Source organism: Orcinus orca, chromosome 5, assembly GCF_937001465.1.
Source record: "Orcinus orca chromosome 5, mOrcOrc1.1, whole genome shotgun sequence".
NCBI classification, from domain to species: Eukaryota; Metazoa; Chordata; class Mammalia; order Artiodactyla; family Delphinidae; genus Orcinus; species Orcinus orca.
In genome coordinates, this window is record NC_064563.1 from 63,726,028 (window position 1) to 63,749,757 (window position 23,730).

General features: G+C 36.7%; 1 non-coding gene and 1 pseudogene across 1 annotated transcript; both read left to right on the forward strand.

The window, feature by feature from the left end:
• Positions 1 to 8,599: 8,599 nt before the first annotated feature.
• Positions 8,600 to 9,946, forward strand: LOC101286820 (actin-related protein 10-like; annotated as a pseudogene).
• Positions 9,947 to 22,439: 12,493 nt separating this feature from the next.
• On the forward strand, positions 22,440 to 22,512 carry TRNAR-UCU (transfer RNA arginine (anticodon UCU)). Its single transcript has one exon. It is a non-coding gene; the product is annotated as a tRNA-Arg (tRNA).
• Positions 22,513 to 23,730: the final 1,218 nt, after the last annotated feature.

Consider the following 23,730-nt stretch of genomic DNA (forward strand, 5'->3'; position numbering starts at 1 on the left):
CCACCCAAGTCCAGTAAGTGCAGAGACTCCCAGGCAGGCTAAACCCAAGGAGAAACACGCTAAGACACATAGTAATCAAATTGACAAAAATTAAAGACAAAGAAAAATTATTAAAAGCAACAAGGGAAAAATGACAAATAACATATAAGGGAACTCCCATAAGGTAAACAGCTGATGTCTCAGCAGAAACTCTACAAGCCAGAAGGGAATTGCACAATATATTTAAAGTGATGAAAGGGAAGAACCTACAACCAAGATTATTCTACCCGGCTCATTCAGATTCAACGGAGAAATCAAAAGCTTTACAGACAAGCAAAAGCTAAGAGAATTCAACACCACCAAACCAGCTCTACAACAAATGCTAAAGGAACCTCTCTAAGTGGGAAACACAAGAGAAGAAAAGGACCTACAAAAACAAATGCAAAACAATTAACAAAATGGTAAAAGGAGCATACATATTGATAATTACCTTAAGTGTGAATGGATTAAATGCTCCAACCAAAAGACACAGGCTCGCTGAATGGATACAAAAACAAGACCCATATACATGCTGCTTACAGGAGACCCATTTCAGACCTAGGGACACGTACAGACTGAAAGTGAGAGGATGGAAAAAGATATTCCATGAAAATATAAATCAGAAGAAAGCTGGAGTAGCAATACTCATATCAGATAAAATAGACTTTAAAATAAAGAATGTTACAAGAGACAAGGAAGGGCACTACATAATGATCAAGGGATCAATCCAAGAAGAAGATATAACAATTATATATGCACCCAACATAGGAGCACCTCAGTACATAAGGCAACTGCTAAGATCTATAAAAGAGGAAATTGACAGTAACACAATAATAGTGAGGGATTTTAACACCTCACACCAAAGGGCAGATCATCCACACAGAAAAATTAATAAGGAAACACAAGCTTTAAATGATACAATAGACCAGATAGATTTAATTGATATTTATAGGGCATTCCATCCAAAAACAGCAGATTACACTTTCTTCTCAAGTGCACATGGAACATTCTCCAGGATAGATCACATCTTGGGTCGCAAATCAAGAAATTGAAATCATATCAAGCATCTTCTCAAACCACAGCACTATGAGATTAGAAATAAACTACAGGGGAAAAAACGTAAAAAACACAAACACATGGAGGCTAAACAAGACGTTCCTAAATAACCAAAAGATCACTGAAGAAATCAAAAAATTCCTAGAGACAAATGACAATGAAAACACGACAATCCAATACCTATGGATGCAGCAAAAGCAGTTCTAAGAGGGAAGTTTATAGCAATACACGCCTACCTCAAGAAACAAGAAAAAATCTCAAATAAGCCATCTAACCTTACACCTAAAGGAACTACAGAAAGAGGAACAAACAAAACCCCAAAGTTAGTAGAAGGAAAGAAATCATAAAGATCAGAGCAGAAATTAATGAAACAGAAACAAAGAAAACAATAGCAAAGATCAATAAAACTAAAAGCTGGTTCTTTGAGAAGATAAACAAAATTGATAAACCTTTAGCCAGACTCATCAAGAAAAAGAGGGAGAAGACTCAAATCAATAAAATTAGAAATGAAAAAGGAGAAGTTTCAATGGACACCACAGAAATACAAAGCATCCTAAGACTACTACAGGCAACTCTATGCCAATACAATGGACAACCTGGAAGAAATGGACAAATTCTTAGAAAAGTATAACCTTCTAAGACTGAACCAGAAAGAAATAAAAAGCATGAACAGACCAATCACAAGTACTGAAATTGAAACTGTGATTAAAAATCTTCCAACAAACAAAAGTCCAGGGCCGGCTGGCTTCACAGGTGAATTCTATCAAACATTTAGAGAAGAGCTAACACCCATCCTTCTCAAACTCTTCCAAAAATTGCAGCGGAAAGAACACTCCCAAACTCATTCTACGAGGCCACCATCACCCTGATACCAAAACCAGACAAAGATATTACAAGAAAAGAAAATTAAAGACCAATATCACTGATGAATATAGATGCAAAAATTCTTAACAAAATACTAGCAAGCAGAATCCAACAACACATTAAAAGGATCATACACCATGATCAAATTGGATTTATGCCAGGGATGCAAGGATTCTTCAGTATATGCAAATCAATGTGATACACCATATTAACAGATTGAAGGAGAAAAACCATATGATCATCTCAATAGATGCAGAAAAACCTTTTGACATAATTCAACACCCATTTATGATAAAAACTCTCCAGAAAGTGGGCATAGAGGGAATCTACCTCAATATAATGAAGGCCATATATGCCAAACCCACAGCAAACATCATTCTCAATGGTGAAAAACTGAAAGCATTTCCTCTAAGATCAGGAAAAAGACAAGGATGTTCACTGTCAGCACTGTTATTCAACATAGATTTGAAAATCCTAGCCACAGCAATCAGAGAAGAAAAAGAAATAAATGAATACAAATTGGAAAAGAAGTAAAACTGTCACTGTTTGCAGATGACATGATACTATACATAGAGAAGCCTGAAGATGCCACCAGAAAACTACTAGAGCTAATCAGTGAATTTGGTAAAGTTGCAGGATACAAAACTAATGAACAGAAATCTCTTGCATCCTTATACACTAACAATGAAATATCAGAAAGAGAAATTAAGGAAACAATCGCATTCACCATCGCAACAAAAAGAATAAAATACCTAGGAATAAACCTACCTAAAGAGGTAAAAATCTGTACTCAGAAAACTGTAAGACACTGTTGAAAGAAATCAAAGATGACACAAACAGATGGAGAGATATATCATGTTCTTGGATTGGAAGAATCAATATTGTGAAAATGACTATACTACCCATAGCAATCAATGGATTCAACACAAGCCCTATCAAATTACCAGTGACATTTTTTACAGAACTAGAACAAAAACTCTTAAAATTTGTATAGAGACACAAACGACCCCAAATAGCCAAAGCAGTCTTGAGCGAAAAAAGTGGAGCTGGACGAATCAGACTCCCTGACTTCAGACTATACTACAAAGCTACAGTAATCAAGACAGTATGGTACTGGCACAAAAACAGAAAGATAGATCAATGGAACATAGAAAGTCCAGAGATAAACCCATGTGCCTATGGTCAACTAATCTATGACAAAGGAGGCAAGGATATACAATGGAGAAAAGACAGTCTCTTCAATAAGTAGTGCTGGGAAAACTGGACAGCTAAATGTAAAAGAATGAAATTAGAACACTTCCTAACACCATACGCAAAAGTAAACTCAAAATGGATTAGAGACCTAAATGTAAGAGCAGACACTATAAAACTCTTAGAGGAAAACATAGGAAGAACACTCTTGGACATAAATCACAGCAAGATCTTTTTTGATCCACCTCCTAGAGTAATAGAAATAGAAACAAAAATAAACAAATGTGACCTAATTAAACTTAAAAGCTTTTGCAAAGCAAAAGAAACTACAAACAAGATGAAAAGACAACCCTTAGAATAGGAGAAAATATTTGCAAACGAATCAATGGACAAAGGATTAATCTCCAAAATATATAAACAGCTCATGCAGCTCAATATTAAAAAAACAACCCAGTGAAAAATTGGGCAGAAGGCCTTAATATACATTTCTCCAAAGAAGACATACAGGTGGCCAAGAAGCACATGAAAAGCTGCTCACCATCACTAATTATTAGAGAAATGCAAATCAAAACTACAATGAGGTATCACCTCACACCGATTAGAATGGACATCAGCATAAAATCTATAAACAACAAATGCTGGAGAGGGCGTGGAGAAAAGGGAACCCTCTTGCACTGTTGGTGGGAATGTAGATTGATACAGCCACTATGGAGAACAGTTTAGAGGTTCCTTAAAAAACTAAAATTAGAATTACAATATGACCCAGCAATCCCACTACTGGGCATATACCCAGAGAAAACCATAATTCAGAAGACACATGCACCCAATGTTCATTGCAGCACTGTTTACAATAGCCAGGTCATGGAAGCAACATAAATACCCATCGACAGACATATGGATAAAGAAGTGGTACATATATACAATGGAATATTACTCACCCATAAAAAGGAACAAAACTGAGTCATTTGTAGAGATGTGGATGGATCTAGAGACTGTCATACAGAGTGAAGTAAGTCAGAAAGAGAAAAACAAATATTGTATATTAACGCATATATATGGAATCTAGAAAAATGGTACAGGTGAACCTATTTGCAAGGAAGAAATAGAGACACAGATGTAGAGAACAAACGTATGGAGGGGAGAAAGTGGCGGGGGGTGGGGCAGTGGTGTGATGAATTGGGAGATTGGGATTGACATATATACACTGATATGTATAAAATAGATAACTAATAAGAACATGCTGTATAAAAAATAAACAAAATTCAAAAAAATAAAATAAATACATGCTTTTGATCATCTCTGCAATAAGTTCCTATTAGATATGAAACTCTTAATCTATTTGGCAACTTTTAGTAACTCAGTTATTTTACTTTTATGTGAATTTTCTGACACCCTTTATTTTAGTCAATGCCTACCTTAGCTTTGGGTTGTAAGACTAATTTGGACATTTCAGGGAAATTGAAATCTCAAATAGTCATACTTTAATGATGGCATTAAACCAGAAATTGCATTTATTGCAGTTTCATTTGTTAACACAAGTACATTTGTAGTGTTGAGAGCTTTTAAAGTCCAAAAACACTAGAGAGGCATAAACATGAAAGAGTATGCAGTCTGGTAAAACCCTGGAAGTATCTCATGCATGTTTGGGGGCAATCTATGGTATCTCAATTGATTGTAAAATATATTTAATGCTAAATTTGATGGCATCGTTACAGTGCCTTGTGTTCTTACATGCATATTTTCAGACCTTCTCCTCCTCCACCTGGGCTAGCCACCACTTATCGCTGCAGGAAGCTGGGTTTCTACGCTTATCTACTAGGCTAGGGGAGAGCGAGTGGTGTTGATTTTGCTGTATGTGGCCTATTATCTTGACCTTTATGATGGATCCAGCCGTGGCGGGATCAGGAAGCCAAGTCTCCCTCCTGTTTACATCTCCTTCGAGGGAGCGTAGCACATTGCAGTCATGTCAGTTTGTGGTCTTATTTTTCACTCCCCAGCAATGCACATCTTGAGACACTGTGATTAGGATCCCTAATTCCTAAAAATTGACTTGCCTTGTTATAACTAGGGAGCTATCGCCTAAAAATACTTCACCTACTGTTCAGAAGGTGTTCACCTACTGTTCAGCATATTATTTTAGTGCCCTGGGGATAGGAAAAGTTTTCAACATACCAGTGCATGGATTAGTTTTATTTTAAAGTATTTGAAGTGTTTTCGATACCTTAGCTAAGAATGATCCAAGTTCAGTGGCCTACCAAGAGTCTTTAAAAATGTGCTCTGAGTCCTTACCTGACAACCATGTATAAAAATGCCTGCATTCTGTTAGCATATTTGGACATCAAGACCTACCTCCTCTATATGTCAGAGAAATTAAGGTACCTTCTGCATCAACCAAACACAAAGGGTGATTTCTTTGGGATAAATAGCTTTCTCTTTGAATAGGACTTCTGACTGAATCATCTAATCATACGTCTATTGAATAGCATGTGCACTTTTCCTTTTTTCATATCCCTGTCCACTGAGCAAATAAAGGCATTTCTCTTTTTATTAATTGGGGTATTCATAATTGCCTGTATAATTTTTGAGAGATACAAATTTTGTGATTCACTTAGAGTCAGGTTAAAGTTACATCTCTGTGAGACTAAAAGAGCATCATCAAATGATGCTTCAAATGATCTCTATTCACCAGCTTCATTAACCATTGACTGACTTAGCCAGTCAGATCAGTTTATATGTTCAGACACAGTCTGAGTCAAACAGCTACTGTGAATAGGTTTGATTTTTTTTTTCAAACCATTGTATTAACTGACTAAACTAACTGGACTTTTCAGTGGTAATCTGGAGACGGTATATTTTCTGTTTCATGTATAATCCTGTGCAAAGACACCATACATCCAGAGCATATGAAAAATGCATGTACTTTTATTTTTTCATGGTTCTTCACCTGGATAGGAAAGGGTGACATACTGTCCTGTCCCCTCAGTAGCCACAGCATTGATGAGAGCTGGTATCAGAGAGTTTCCATCCTCATTCATGATTGTGACTCCCCTTTCCAAGTCTCATTTTTCAGAGGGAGAAACTGAGACAACTATACTAATAAGTCAAAGAACTTAGTCAAATAGCTGTTTTGCTTCTGTGGGTTCCTAAGGTATTCTCTGACCTTGTTAATGACTGCTCACAGAGCAGATGCACGGGTATTCAACCTAATCCCACAGAGTTATTTTGCCAGTTATTGCTTGAATACCAGGCTACTGTCCCCCTGTTGGTACCTACAACTCTTCGTCATTTCGTGTAGAGTTCATCATCTATGTAAAGCTCTTAAATGATACAGTTAAAGAAGTCAGGTGTCTAGGGTTTAGCATTTCCAAGTCATAGGTTATTACTCTTTCTCTATAGACATGTGACTGGTGCATGTTGGTTAGAGAATAGTGATAAACTAGATAAAACCATGTACTTAAAGTGGCAGTTATTGTGATTACATTACTTGGGGTTTGATTGAAGAAGAAACCTCTTAGTAAGACCCTGAACTGCTGACAAAAATACAGCAATGAAGTCAAAACACTGGCAGCTCACTGCATAAAAGTAAGTAATAATATACAGCAAGGTTTCTCAGCCTCAGAACTATTGACTTTTTAGAATGGGTCATACTTTGTTGTGATGGGCGGATCTGTGCATTATGGAATGTTCAGCAGCATCCCTGTTCCTCTACCCAATAGATGTCAGTAGTTCACCCTCTCCCAATTGTAACAATTAAAAATGTCTCCAGACATTGCCAGTTGTCTTGTGGGGGCAAAATTATCTTCACTTGAGAACCATTGGTATAGAGCTTTCCAATATGAAAAGCACTTTGATCTTCTCAATAATTCTGTTAGAGATTTTCTTAATCCTTATTTTACAAAAGAGGAAGCCGAGGCTCAGAAAAGTAAAGTTACTTGCCTAAAGTCTCACAAGTAGTATGTGATGGAGATGGAATTCAAGCTCAGACAGGTCTTCTGAAGCCATATTGGGTGTTCTCTTTATTACACAAGTAAAAAAAAGATATTGTATCATTCTGAATTGGACTACATCTACTTTCTTCCTCTGTTTCTTCTTCTGTTCTGTTGGGTTTCCTGGGCTTTACATTAATAGAATTGAACCAGAATTATTCTCAATGTCCGAAGGGGCACTTAATGTTCAGTCTTTTAGTAGGACATCAGTTTCGCACTTGGTCTTTAGTCCCAGTAGCCCCAGCATTTGATATGTTGACCAGAGTAAATCAGGTTACTGTTGAGAGCTGTATAACTTTTTTTAGAAATCATCTTAGATTTTAGTAAGATGAAGGAACAGTTTTACTTCAGTAAGGTTGTAGATCTAGATTTCTCTTCAACTTAAACTTTCTTAATGCTTCAAGTCCACATTAACGATTCACTTTCAAAAGTTGGTTGATTTAAAAATGGATTTTTTTATGTCAAAATTTCTGGCCAGTCAAGAAGAGAAAAATTTTAAAAATATCCTCAGGTGCAAATAAAGAAATTCCTTTAAGAACCAACTTCATACTGGTCTGTGTTGGCACACTGAGACATATTCCATGACGACTGAGTACCAAGGCTAGTATTCAAATATTTATGCTTCACCAAAATGAAACCTTTCTCACAATACCAGAAATAAAATGCAGCACCTCTTTGTCATCAGACAAAATAATTTAGTCAAAAAAATAAATGGTCAGTAGCCTCTAAGATTTGTTTAAGTTCAAAGGTTCATTCATGATAGAACCTGTATTTAGGCCTACAGTACAGCAAGACAACGCTGTAGTAACAGAATTGTGATCTACTCATCGAACATTTCAATAAAGAGACTGAGGAGACTGTTCTGATTTCCTCTGTTAAAAAGGAAGATGGGGCTTCCCTGGTGGCGCCGTGGTTGAGAGTCCGCCTGCCAATGCAGGGGACACGGGTTTGTGCCCCGGTCCGGGAAGATCCCACATGCCGCGGAGCAGCTGGGCCTGTGAGCCATGGCCGCTGAGCCTGCGTGTCTGGAGCCTGTGCTCCGCAACGGGAGAGGCCACAACAGTGAGAGGCCCGCGTACCGCAAAAAAATAAAAAATAAATAAAAAGGAAGATGGATGGTATGAACCTGCCAGTCACACAAAGAAAGCATAGAGCTTCTGCTTTCAGATGCTAGTGGCATTTATAAGGCATATAAGGCATACAGAATAACGGCAGTTTGGTGGTTTTTCAAAATGTTAAACATAGAATTGCTATATGACCCAGCAGTTCCCCTCCTGGATATATATCCAAAAGAACTGAAAACAGCGATTCAAACAAATACTTGTATGCAAAAGTTCATAACAGCATTATTCACAATAGACAAAAGGTGGGAAAAATCCAAGTATCCATCAACAGATGAACGGATAAACAAAACGTGGCATATACAAATAATGGAATATTATTTAGCCATAAAAAAGGAATGATGGGTCCCCCGAGAGCCGAGGGCTGTTGGCAGCCAAGGTCTGTCAGTGCCTGTCTCCTTACTGGCTTGTTTACTACCATGCCGCTGTACGAGGGCCTGGGGAGTGGCAGAGAGAAAACGGCGGTCATGATAGACCTGGGAGAGGCTTTTACCAAGTGTGGATTTGCTGGAGAAACTGGTCCAAGATGCATAATTCCTAGTGTGATAAAAAAAAAAAAGCTGGCATGCCTAAGCCTATCAAAGTTGTACAATATAATATCAATACAGAAGAATTATATTCCTACCTAAAGGAATTCATCCACATACTGTATTTCAGGCATCTATTGGTGAATCCCAGAGATCGCAGAGTTGTGGTTATTGAGTCGGTATTATGTCCTTCCCACTTCAGAGAGACACTCACTCGTGTTCTTTTCAAGTATTTTGAGGTTCCATCTGTCTTGCTTGCTCCAAGTCATCTAATGGCTCTTCTTAAACTTGGGATAAACTCTGCCATGGTCCTGGATTGTGGATATAGGGAAAGCTTGGTGTTACCTATATATGAAGGAATCCCAGTACTAAATTGTTGGGGAGCACTTCCCCAGGAGGAAAAGCTCTTCACAAGGAGTTGGAAACTCAACTATTGGAACAATGTACTGTTGACACAGGGGCTGCTAAAGAACAGAGCCTTCCCTCTGTGATGGGTTCAATTCAAGAAGGTATCTTGGAGGACATTAAAGTGCACACTTGCTTTGTTAGTGATCTGAAGCATGGACTAAAAATCCAAGCAGCAAAATTTATTATTGATGGGAATACTGAGAGTCCCTCACCACCCCCAAATGTTGACTACCCATTAGATGGAGAGAAGATTTTACATGTCCTTGGATCAATCAGAGATTCGGTTGTGGAAATCCTTTTTGAGCAAGATAATGAAGAGAAATCAGTTGCCACTTTAATATTGGATTCCCTTATGCAGTGCCCAATAGACACTAGGAAGCAACTAGCAGAGAATTTGGTAGTCATAGGTGGCACGTCTATGTTGCCAGGATTCCTCCACAGACTACTTGCAGAAATAAGGTATTTGGTAGAAAAACCAAAATATAAAAAACACTTAGCACCAAGACATTCTGAATGCATACTCCACCTGCAAAGACTAATTGTGTAGCCTGGTTGGGAGGAGCTATTTTTGGAGCACTGCAAGACATACTTGGGAGCCATTCACTCTCAAAGGAGTATTATAAGAAGACAGGCCATATACCTGATCGGTGTTCTCTTAATAACCCACCTTTGGAAATGATGTTTGATGTCGGGAAGGCTCAACCACCTCTGATGAAGAGAGCATTTTCCACTGAGAAATGAAAGTTTGATTAAAGTTCAACTTTGCTTCATTTCAAACATCTCATCAATTACAAGCAAACGGTACAAAGTATATACGATGGTATTAGAGACAACTTTAGTAGAAGTGAAAGCGTTTCTGTAATTATACTTCACATTAGTATTTAACCATTTTGCCTTTGGTTTAATGGTAGAATGGTAGCTGATGCTTACTGAAATTAGTTGTATTTATATCAATAAAATATAGAAAAACAGTTAATTTTGGAAGTTTGTAACATAGTTCATTTTTCAAAAAGAATAAAAACATTGTCCCTCCACAATTCACATAATCTGTCCTGGGCACAGGAGACTTCATTAATTTCATTGTGTTCAACAATTATTGTATTTAAAGAATAATGTAACCATTTCCAGTTATTTCAAATATTAACATGGGTCTATGTCTTAAAATCCTTTTGTTTTGATGTTTGTGTCCATGTTATAATAATGCTACTTTTGGGCTGAGAATGTTGGGTAGCATAGTTAAGCATTTGGTAAGGAAAATGGGGAAATGTTCACTTTTTAACTTTAAAAGACCTATAATAACAAACCAAAAATTAAGAAAATGGGAATAGGAACATACATATCGATAATTACCTTAAATGTAAATGGATTAATTGCTCCCACCAAAAGACACAGACTGGCTGAATGGATACAAAAACAAGACCCATATATATGCTGTCTACAAGAGACCCACTTCAGACCTAGAGGCACATACAGACTGAAAGTGAGGGGATGGAAAAAGATATTCCATGCAAATGGAAACCAAAAGAAAGCTGGAGTAGCAATTCTCATATCAGACAAAATAGACTTTAAAACAAAGACTATTAGAAGAGACAAAGAATGACACTACATAATGATCAAGGGATCTATCCAAGAAGAAGATATAACAATTGTAAATATTTATGCACCCAACATAGGAGCACCTCAATACATAAGGCAAATACTAACAGCCATAAAAGGGGAAATCGACAGTAACACATTCATAGTAGGGGACTTTAACACCCCACTTTCACCAGTGGACAGATAATCCAAAATGAAAATACATAAGGAAACACAAGCTTTAAATGATACATTAAACAAGATGGACTTAATTGATATTTATAGGACATTCCATCCAAAAACAACAGGACACACTTTTTTCTCAAGTGCTCATGGAACATTCCCCAGGATAGATCATATCCTGGGTCACAAATCAAGCCTTGGTACATTTAAGAAAATTGAAATTGTATCAAGTATCTTTTCCGACCATATACTATGAGACTAGATATCAATTACAGGAAAAGATCTGTAAAAAATACAAACACGTGGAGACTAAACAATACACTACTTAATAACGAAGTGATCACTGAAGAAATCAAAGAGGAAATCAAAAAATACCTAGAAACAAATGACAATGGGAGACACGATGACCCAAAACCTATGGGATGCAGCAAAAGCAGTTCTAAGAGGGAAGTTTATAGCAATACAATCCTACCTTAAGAAACAGGAAACATCTCGAATAAACATCCTAACCTTGCACCTAAAGCAATTAGAGAAAGAAGAACCAAAAAACCCCAAAGTTAGCAGGAAAGAAATCATAAAGATCAGATCAGAAATAAATGAAAAAGAAATGAAGGAAACGATAGCAAAGATCAATAAAACTAAAAGCTGGTTCCTTGAGAACATAAACAAAATTGATAAACCATTAGCCAGACTCATCAAGAAAAAAAGGGAGAAGACTCAAATCAATAGAATTAGAAATGAAAAAGAAGTAACAACTGACACTGCAGAAATACAAAAGATCATGAGAGATTACTACAAGCAACTCTATGCCAATAAATTGGACAACCTGGAAGAAATGGACAAATTCTTAGAAATGCACAACCTGCCAAGACTGAATCAGGAAGAAACAGAAAATATGAACAGACCAATCACAAGCACTGAAATTAGAAATGTGATTAAAAATCTTCCAACAACAAAAGCCCAGGACCAGATGGCTTCACAGGTTAATTCTATCAAACATTTAGAGAAGAGCTAACACCTGTCCTTCTCAAACTCTTCCAAAATATAGCAGAGGGAGGAACACTCCCAAACTCATTCTGTGAGGCCACCATCACCCTGATAGAAAAACCAGACAAGGATGTCACAAAGAAAGAAAACTACAGGCCAATATCACTGATGAACATAGATGCAAAACTCCTCAACAAAATTCTAGCAAACAGAATCCAATAGCACATTAAACGGATCATACATCATGATCAAGTGGGGTTTATTCCAGGAATGCAAGGATTCTTCAATATACGCAAATCAATCAATGTGATACACCATATTAACAAATTGAAGGAGAAAAACCATATGGTCATCTCAATAGATGCAGAGAAAGCTTTCAACAAAATTCAACACCCATTTATGATAAAAACCCTGCAGAAAGTAGGCATAGAGGGAACTTTCCTCAACATAATAAAGGCCATATATGACAAACCCACAGCCAACATCGTCCTCAATGGTGAAAAACTGAAAGCATTTCCGCTAAGATCAGGAACAAGACAAGGTTGCCCACTCTCACCATTCTTATTCAACATAGTTTTGGAAGTCTTAGCCACAGCAATCAGAGAAGAAAAGGAAATAAAAGGAATCCAAATCAGAAAAGAAGAAGTAAAGCTATCACTGTTTGCAGATGACATGATACTGTACATAGAGAATCCCAAGGATGCTACCAGAAAACTACTAGAGCTAACCAATGAATTTGGTAAAGTAGCAGGATACAAAATTAATGCACAGAAATCTCTGGCATTCCTATACACTAATGACGAAAAATCTGAAAGTGAAATCAAGAAAACACTCCCATTTACCATTGCAACAAAAAGAATAAAATATCTAGGAATAAACCTACCTAAGGAGACAAAAGACCTGTATGCAGAAAATTATAAGACGATGATGAAAGAAATTGAACATGATACAAATAGATGGAGAGATATACCGTGTTCTTGGATTGGAAGAATCAACATTGTGAAAATGACTCTACTACCCAAAGCAATCTATAGATTCAATGCAATCCCTATCAAACTACCACTGCCATTTTTCACAGAACTAGAACAAAAAATTTCACAATTTGTATGGAAACACAAAAGACCACGAACAGCCAAAGCAATCTTGAGAACGAAAAACGGAGCTGGAGGAATCAGGCTCCCTGACTTCAGACTCTACTACAAAGCTACAGTAATCAAGACAGTATGGTACTGGCACAAAAACAGAAACATGATCAATGGAACAAGATAGAAAGCCCAGAGATAAACCCACGCACATATGGTCACCTTATCTTTGATAAAGGAGGCAGGAATGTACAGTGGAGAAAGGACAGCCTCTTCGGTAAGTGGTGCTGGGAAAAGTGGACAGGTACATGTAAAAGTATGAGATTAGATCACTCCCTAACACCATACACAAAAATAAGCTCAAAATGGATGAAAGACCTAAATGTAAGGCTAGAAACTATCAAACTCTTAGAGGAAAACATAGGTAGAACACTCTATGACATAAATCACAGCAAGATCGTTTTTGACCCACCTCCTAGAGAAATGGAAATAAAAACAAAAATAAACAAATGGGAGCTAATGAAACTTCAAAGCTTTTGCACAGCAAAGGAAACCATAAACAAGACCAAAAGACAACCCTCAGAATGGGAGAAAATATTTGCAAATGAAGCAACTGACAAAGGATTAATCTCCAAAATTTATAAGCAGCTCATGCAGCTCAATAACAAAAAAACAAACAACCCAATACAAAAATGGGCAGAAATCCTAAATAGACATTTCTCCAAAGAAGATATACAGACTGCCAACAAACACATGAAAGAATGCTCTACATCATTAATCAGTAGAGAAATGCAAATCAAAACTACAATGAGATATCATCTCACACTAGTCAGAATGGCCATCATCAAAAAATCTAGTAACAATAAATGCTGGAGAGGGTGTGGAGAAAAGGGAGCCCTCCTACACTGTTGGTGGGAATGTAAATTGGTACAGCCTCTATAGAGAACAGTATGGAGATTCCTTAAACAACTAAAAATAGAGATACCATACGACGCAGCAATCCTGCTCCTGGGCATATATCCAGAGAAAACCATAATTCAAAATGATACGTGCACCCCAATGTTCATTGCAGCACTGTTTACAATAGCCAGGATATGGAAGCAACCTAGATGCCCATCAGCAGAGGAATGGATAAAGAAGATGTGGTACATAAATAGAAAAAAAAGAAAAAAGGAATGATGTTCTGATACATGCTAGAACATGAATATATCTTAGAAACATGCTTAGTGAAAATAAGCCAGACACCAAAAGGCAAACATTGTTTGATTCCTTGCATATATAGAAGTGTCTGGAATAGGTAAATTCATAGAGACAGAAAGTAGATTAGAGGTTACCAGGGACTAGGGGAGGAAAGAAGGGGGACTTATTTCTTAATGGGTACAAAGTTTATGTTTGGGATGATGAAAAACTTTTGGAACTAGGTAGTAGTGATGGTTGCACAACGTTCTGAATATAATTAATGCCAATGAATTAAACACTTAAACATGGTGAACATGGCAAATTTTATGTATATTTACCACAAAAAAAACTAAAGGAAATATTTTCTTATGTGATGGATTAAAGGCTGAAATCCCTAGTGCACAAACTGATTTGAAAACCATAAGGAGGGGCTTCCCTGGTGGCACAGTGGTTGGGAGTCCGCCTGCTGATGCCGGGAACGTGGGTTCGTGCCCCGGTTCGGGAAGATCCCACATGCTGCGGAGCGGCTACGCCCATGAGCCATGGCCGCTGAGCCTGCGCGTCTGGAGCCTGTGCTCTGCAACGGGAGAGGCCACAACAGTGAGAGGCCCACGTACCACCAAAAAAAAAAAAAAAAAAAAAAAACCATAAGGAATAGCTCAATATCTCATCAAAAAATGGACAAAGGAAACAAATAGGCAATTTACAGAAGAAATCTTAATGACCAATAAATATATAAAAATATGGTAATATGATCATACTTGCTTGCAATAAAATAAAGAAAAATAAGATGTAAGTGGGGTGTACAAGTCCCCAACAATATTGTATTGCTGTCAATTTCTCCTATGAAAAAAAGGAGGTAGTGGGCACTATGAAATCAAAAGATACAGAGTGGATGAGTGGATTAAAAAACAGGGCCCAGCTATATGCTGCCTACAAGAGACTCACTTCAGAAGTAAGGACACATAGAGACTGAAAAATGAAGGGATGGAAAAAGATACTCTGTGCAAATGGAAACAAAACGAAAGCTGGTTTAGTCATCTCATATCAGGCAAAATAGACCTTAAAACAAAGATTATAATGAAAAACAAAGAAGGGTGTTACCTAATGATAAAGGAGTCAATCCATCAAGATATAACATTTATAAATATATATGCACCCAACTTAGGAACACCAAAAAATATAAAACAAATATTAAAAGACCTAAAGGGAGAAATTGACAGCAATACAATATTGCTGGGGACTTGTACACCCCACTTACATCAATGGCTAGATCATCCGGACAGAAAATCAATAAGGACACATCAGCCTTAACTGAGAGCACCTTAAATGACATGTTAGACCAAATAAACTTAAGAGATATATACAGAATATTTCATCCAAAAGCGGCAGAATACACATTCTTCTCAAATGTACATGGAACATTCTCTGGGATAGAGCATAAGATAGGCCACGAAAGTCTCAATAAATTTTATTTTATTTTTTAAATATTTATTTGGTTGCACCAGGTCTTAGTTGTGGCAGGCAGGCTCCTTAGTTGTGGCTTGCGGGCTCCTAGTTGTGGCTCGCCAGCTCCTTAGTTGCGGCATGCAGGCTCCTTAGTCGTGGCATGCGAACTCTTAGTTGTTGCATGCATGTGGGATCTAGTTCCCTGACCAGGGATTGAATCCAGGCCCCCTGTATTGGGAGCATGGAATCTTATCCACTGTACCACCAGGGAAGTCCCTCAATAAATTTTAAAAGACTGAAATTCTATCAAGCATCACCTCTAAACCACAATGGTATGAAACTAGATATCAATTACAAAAATAAAACTGGAAAAATCACAAATGTGTGGAGATTAAACAACATGCTACTAAATAAGCAATGTATCATTAAAGAATCCAAAAAGAAATTTTAAAATACAGATAGACAAATGAAGACAGAAATAAAATATACCAAAGTTGATGGGATGCAGCAAAAGTGGTTCTAAAAAGGAAGTGTATATCAATACAGGCCTAACTCAAGAAACAAGAAAAATCTCAAACAATCTAACTTCACACCTAGAGGTACTAGAAAAAGAAGAACAAATGAAGTCCAAAATTAGTGGAAGAAAGGAAATGCTAAAGATCAGAGTAGAAAAAATGAAATAGAGACTAAAAAAGGAAGAGAAAAGATCAAAGAAACTATGCTGGTTCTTTGAAAAGATAAACCAAAGTGACCAACCTTAGCGATACTGACCAAAATAAAAAGAGGGCTCAAGTAAACAAAATAAGAAAGGAAAGAGAAGTTACAACTGATACCAAAGAAATATGAAGGATCATGAGACTACTGTGAACAATCTTATGCCAACAAATTGGACAACCTAGAATAAAAATCGATAAATTTCTTGAAACATACAATCTTCCAAGACTGAATCATAAAAAAAAAATAGAAAATCTGAATAGACTGACTACTAGTAAAAAGATTGAATCAGTACTCAAAAACCCTCCAACAACCAAAAGTCCAGGACCAGACGGTTTCACTGCTGAATTCTACCAAACACTCCAAGAAGACTTACTACCTGTCCTTCAAAAACTGTTCCAAAAGTTTAAAGAGGAAGGAACACTTCCAAACTTCTTTTATAAGGCCAGTATTATTCTGATACTAAAACCAGACAATGACACCACAAAAAAAGAAAATCACAGGTCAATATCCATAATGAACATAGATACAAAAATCCTCAACAAAAAATTAACTTACCAAATTCAATAATACATTAGGACATATATCGTGATCAAGTAGGATTTATTCCAGGGTAGCAAGTATGGTTCAGTATCCACAAATCAATCAACATGATAAACCACATTAACAAAATAAAGGATAAAAATCATTTGATTATCTCAATAGATGCAGAAAAGCATTTGACAAAATTCAGCATCTGTCTATGATAAAAACTCTTAACAAAGTATATACACAGGGAACATACTTCAGGTAATAAAGGCCATATATGAGAAACCCACAGGTAACATCATGTGAAAAGCTGAAGCCTCTTCCTCTGAGATTAGGCACAAAACAGGATGCCCAGTATTGTTACTTTTATTAAACATTGTATTGGCACAGCAATTAGGAAAAAGAAATATAGTGAAATTGGAAAGAAAGAAGTAAAACTGTCACTATTTGCAAATGACAAGATACTTTATATAGAATACTCTAAAGACTCCACCAAAAAACTGTTAGAATAAACAAATTCAGTAATGTTGCAGGATACAAAATCAATATACAAAAATTTGTTGCATTTTTGTACACTAACAATGAACTATCCAAAAGAAAAATTAAGAAAATCATCCCATTTACAATTGCATCAGAAAGAATAAAATGCCTAGAAATAAATTTAACCAATGATATGAAAGACTTGTACACTGAAAACTATAAGACACTGATGAAATTGAAGAAGAGGTACAGCTTCAAGTGAAGTGACACTGAGATGAAACAAACAGAAAATTGTGGAGGTTTTATTGGGAGGAAGGTGGAATCAAGATGGTGGAGTAGGAAGACCCTGAGTTCACCTTCCCCCACAAACACATCAAACTATATAGAGAGCAGTTCTCTCTGAGAATGACAGGAAGACTAGCAGAACAGCTCTACAACCAAGATTATAAAGAAAGAACCACATGGAGTCTGGTAGGAGAGGAGGAGTGATCTAGTCAAGACACACAACCCTGGTGGGTGACCCAGAAAAGGAGGGGGATACCACAGTCTCTGGGATCCTCCCTAGGGGTGAGGGGCTCAAGCCCCATATTGGGTACCTCGGTCATGGAATCCAGCACTGGGAAGATAGCCCCCTTTGCTGATTCGAAAACCAGTGGAGCTTACCAGAGGGCTATGGGAAATTGAGACTCTGGTCTTCAAAAGCACACACACAGAATTGCTTGCTCCCAGTCCCAGTGCAGAGGCAGCAGACTGAAAACTGCCTAGTGCCCTGGCCAGCTTCCAGGACCACCCCAACATCCCTCCCTCACCTCCTCAGCCTGCACTGGGCTCCTGCTCTTGCACTTTTGCTCCACTCTACTCCCAGCCAGGTGGAGAACACCATGGCATACACTAGGGAGAAGCAAAACTAGCTCAGAACTGTGGCTCCAGCCCCATGGGCCCTGGCCCCGCCCCCAACCAACATAGAGATCACCACCACCCTGGAAAGAAGGCCAACTCCCCGAGGGCTCCTGATATAGCCCCTCAGGTCCCATCCATGCCCCCAACAGGGTAGCAACTATCATCTTGCCTGGGAGAAGCCCTGGCTTGTACCAGGCTCCAGTTCTAGCCTCTCTGACTCCAGCCCTATCCTCCAACAAGGTGACATCCACCAGCACGCCCTGAGAGAAGAATAGAGGGACACAGTGAGAACTTCAGCAAAGAACTAGAAAATATAAAAAAAGAACCAATCAGAGCTGAGAATATAATAACTGAAATGAAGAATACACTGGAAGGAATTAACAGCAGATTAGGTGACATGGAAGACTGCATAAGCTACCTGTAAGAAAGAATAGTGGAAATCACTCAATCAGAACACTAAAAAAGTAATAAGGATAGTTTAAGGGACCTCTGGGACAACATCAAGCATACTAACATTCAAATTATAGGGGTCCCAGAAGGACAAGAGAGAGAGAAAGGGCTAGAAAAATGTATTTGATGAAATTATGACTGAAAACATTCTTAATCTGAAGACGGAAATAGATATCCAGGTACAGGAATCACAGAGAGTCCCAAACAAGATGAACCCAAAGAGACCCATACCAAGACATATCATAATTAAAGTGGCAAAAGTTAAAAATAAAGTGAGAATTCTAAAGGCAGCAAGAGAAAAACAAAGAGTCACATATAAGGGAACCCCCATAAGGCTATCAAGTGATTTTTTTCTGTAGAAATTTTTCAGGTCAGAAGGGAGTGGCAAGATAAATTTAAACTGCTAAAAGGAAAAAACTTACAACCAAGGATACTCTACCCAGCAAGGCTATCATTCAGTTTGAAGGAGAAATGAGAAGCACAGTCTGTTCAGATTTTCTATTTATTCCAGATTCAGTCTTGGAAGACTGTGTGTTTCTAGGAATTTATCCATTTCTTCTAGTTGTCCAATTGTTGCCATATAGCTCTTCATAATATTCTCTTATGGTTGTTTGTATTTCTGTGATATTGATTGTAATGGCTCTTTCATTTTTAATTGTGTTTACTTGGGCCTTCTATTTTTCTTGATGAGTCTGGCTAAAGTTTTATCATTTCAAAAAACCAGCTCTTAGGATTTTCATTGATCTTTTCTATTGTTTTTTTTAAATCTCTATTTTATTTCCACTCTGATATTTATTATTTCCTTCCTTCTGCTGACTTTAGGCTTTGCTCTTTTTCTGATTCCCTTAAATGTAAAGTTAGGTTGTCTATTTGAGATTTTTCTTGTTTCTTGAGGTAGATCTGTACCACTATAAATTTCCCTGTTGGAACTGCTTTTGCTATGTCTGAGGGATTTTGGAAAGTTATGTTTCTATTTTCATTTGTCTCAGAGTATTTTTTCATTTCCTCTTTTATTTCTTCATTGATCCATTGGTTTTTAAGTAGCATGTTTGGTCTCCACGGGTTTGTGTTTTTCCATTTTTCTTCCTGTAATTGATTTCTAGTTTCACACTATTGTGGTCAGAAAAGATGCTTGATATAATTCAATCTTCTTAAATTTGTTAAGACTTGTTTTGTGGCCTAGCATGTGATCTATTCTGGATAAGGTTCCATGTGCACGTGAAAATAATGTGTAATCTGCTATTTTTGGATGGAATGTTTTATAGCTATCCGAAGTCCATCTGGTTTAATGTGTCCACTATTTCCTTATCAATTTTCTGTCTTGATCTATCCATTGATTTAAGTGGTGTATTATTATTGTATTACTGTCAATTTCTCCCATTATGTCTGTTAATATTTGCTTTATATATTTAGGTGCTCCCATATTACGTGCATATGTTTCTTGAATGTTATATCCTCCGCTTGGATTGATCCCTTTATCGTTATATAAAGTCCTTCTTTGTCTTTTGTTGTAGCCTTTGTTTTAAATTCTATTTTGTCTGATATGAGTACTGCTATCCCCAGCTTTTTTTCTCTTTTCATTTACATGGAATATCTTTTTCCATTCCTTCAGTCTGTGTGTGTCTTTAGCTCTGGGTTGAGTTTCGAGGTAGGCAGCATATAGATGAGTCTTTTTTTTTTATCCATACATCAGCATACTTAATAATGAAAAGCTGAAAGATTTTCCTCTAAGATCAGGAACAAGGCAAGGATGCCCATCTCACTACTTTTATTCAAGATAGTATTGGAAGTCCTAGCCACAGCAATCAGACAAGAAAAAGAAATAAAAGACATCCAAATTAGAAAGAAAGAAGTAAAACTGTCACTATTTGAAGATAACATGATACTATATATATAGGAAACCCTAAAGACTCTACCAAAAACTACTAGAACTAATAAATGAATTCAGTAAAGTTTCAGGATACAAAATTAATATACAAAAATCTATTGCATTTCTATATACCAATAATGTACTATCAGAAAGTGAAATTAAGAAAACAAGCCCATTTACCATTACACCAAAAATAATAAAATTTCTAGGAATAAATTTAGCCAGGGAAGTGAAAGACTTGTACTCTGAAGACTATAGGACATGATGAAAGAAATTGAAGACAAAACAAAAAATTGAAGATATTCTGGGCTCATGGATTTATGAATTAATATTGTTAAAAATGTCAGTACTACCCAAACTAATCTACAGATTCAGTGCAATCCCTTTGAAAAGTCCATTGGCATTTTTAACAGAACTAGAAGAAATAAGTCTAAAATGTGTATGGAATCACAAAAATCCCCAAATAGCCAAAGCAATCTTGAGAAAGAAGAACAGAGCTGGAGGCATCATGCTCCTTGATTTTAAGTATACTACAAAGCTATAGTAATCAAAGAGTATGTTACTGGCACAAAAACAGACACAATAGAGCAGAATAGAGAGCTCAGAAATAAACCCATGCACATATGGTCAATTCATCTATGACAAAAGTAACAAGAATGAAGAATGGGGAAAAGACAGTCTCTTCAATAAGTGGCATTGGAAAAATTGGACAGCTACATGTAAAAGAATAAAATTGACCATTTTCTCACACTATATACAAAAATAAACTCAAAATGGGATAAAGATTAAATACAAGACCTGAAACCACAAAACCCCTAGGAGAAAACATAGGCTGTATGCTCTTTGAAATCAATCTTAGCAATATTTTTTTGGATATGACTTTTCTTGCAAGGGCAACAAAAGTAAAAATAAGTAAATGGGGACACAAACTAAAAAGCTGTTGCACAGTGAAGGAAACCATTACTAAAACGAAAAGGCAGCCTACTGAATGGGAGAAGATATTTGCAAATGATATATCTGATAAGGAATTAATATGCAAAACATACAAAGAATTCATACAACTAAACATTAAAAAAAACACACACACAAACAACCCAATTTAAAAATGGGTAGAGGACCTGAATAGGCATCTTTCCAAAGAAGACATCCAGATGGCCAACAGACACATGAAAAGATGCTCAATATCACTAATGATGAGGGAAATACAAATCAAAAACACAATGAGATATCAACTCACACCTGTCAGAATGACTATTGTCAAAGAGATAAGAAATAACAAGTGTTAGGACGTAGAGAAAAGGGAATCCCAGTACACTCTTGGTGGGAATGTATATTGGTGCAGCCACTGTGGAAAACAGTATGGATGTTCCCCAAAAAGTTAAAAATAGACCTACCATACTATCTAGCAATTCCACTCCTGTATATTTATCTGTAGAAAATGGAAACACTATTTTGAAACAGTATATGCACCCTAGTGTTCATAGGAACATTATTTACAGCGGCCAAGATATGGAAGCAACCTAAGTGTTCATCAACAGATTAATAGATAAAGAAGATGTGGCATGTATATAGAGTAGAATATTACTCAGCCAAAATTTCATCCTTTTTTATGGCTGAGTATGGTTAGCAGGGAAGAGAAGGCTGGAGTGAGAGGCAAAATAGATGAAAGAGATTAAGAGGTATAAAATACTAGGTATAAAATAAATAAGTTACAAGGATGTAATGTTCAGCACGGGGAATATAGTCAATATTTTATAATTTTATATGGAATATAATCTGTAAAAATATTAAATTATTATGTTTTAACACTTGAAACTAATATAATATTGTAAGTCAACCATACTTCAGTTTAAAAATTATCACAGGGGAGTTCCCTGGTGGTCCAGTGGTTAGGACTTGGCACTTCTGCTGCCGTGGCCCCCAGTTCAATCCCTGGTCGGGGAACTAAGATCCCACAAGCCACACAGTGTAGCCAAAAAAAAAAAAAAAAAAAAAAAAAAAAAAAATTATCACAGGGAAAAAGTTGGAAAAACAATTGAAGAAGACACAAATAAACTGAAAAACATTCCATGCTCATGGATTAGAAAAATTGATATTGTTAAAATGTCCATACTTCCAATGGCATTTTTCACAGAAATAGAACAAACAATTCTAACATTTGTGTGAAATCACAAAAGATCCTGAATAGCCAAAGAAATCTTGAAAAAGAAGAAAAAGCTGGAGACATCATGCTCCATGATTTCAAACTATATTACAAAGTTGTAGTAATCAAAACAGTATGGTAGTGGCATTAAAAAAAGAAACATAGATCAATGGAACAGAACAGAGAGCCTAGAAATATAGCCACACACATATGCTCAATTATTTACAACAGAGGAGGCAAGAATATACAATGGGAAAAGGACAGTCTCTTCAATAAATGATGTTGGTAAATAGTATAGCCACATGCAAAAGAATGAAATAGACTACTATCTTACACTAAGCACAAAAATTAACTCAAATGGATTAAAGACTTGAATCTAAGGCCTGAAACCATAAAATTCCTATAAGAAAACATTGGCCTTGAACTCCTTGACTTCAGTCTTTGTGATGATTCCTTGGATCTAACTCCATAGGCAAGGGCAACAGGCAGTAAAATAAACAAATGGGACTACCTTAAACTAAAAAGCTTCTGTAGAGTGAAGGAAAGTGTCAACAAAATGAAAAGGCAACCTACTGAATGGAAGAGGATATTTGCAAATCATATATCCAAGGAGGGGTTAATATCTAAAAATATACAAAGAACTCATACAACTCAGTAACAAAAAGCAAACAACCCAATTAAAAAATGGGCAGAGGATTTGTAGACATTTTTCCAAAGAAGACATACAAATGGCCCAACAGGCACATGAAAAGATGCTCAACATTACTAATCATCAGAGAAATGCCAATCAAAATCACAATGAGATATCAACTGACACCTATTAGAATGGCTATTATCAAAAAGACAAGAAATAATGTGTTGCTGAGAATGTGGAAAAAAGAGGACCATTGTGCACTGTTGGTGAGAATGTAAATTGGTATAGCTCTAGTAAAACAGTCTGAAGTTTCCTCAAAAACTAAAAATTGAACTATACTATATGATCCAGCAATTTCAGTTCTAGGTATTCAAAAAGATATTTT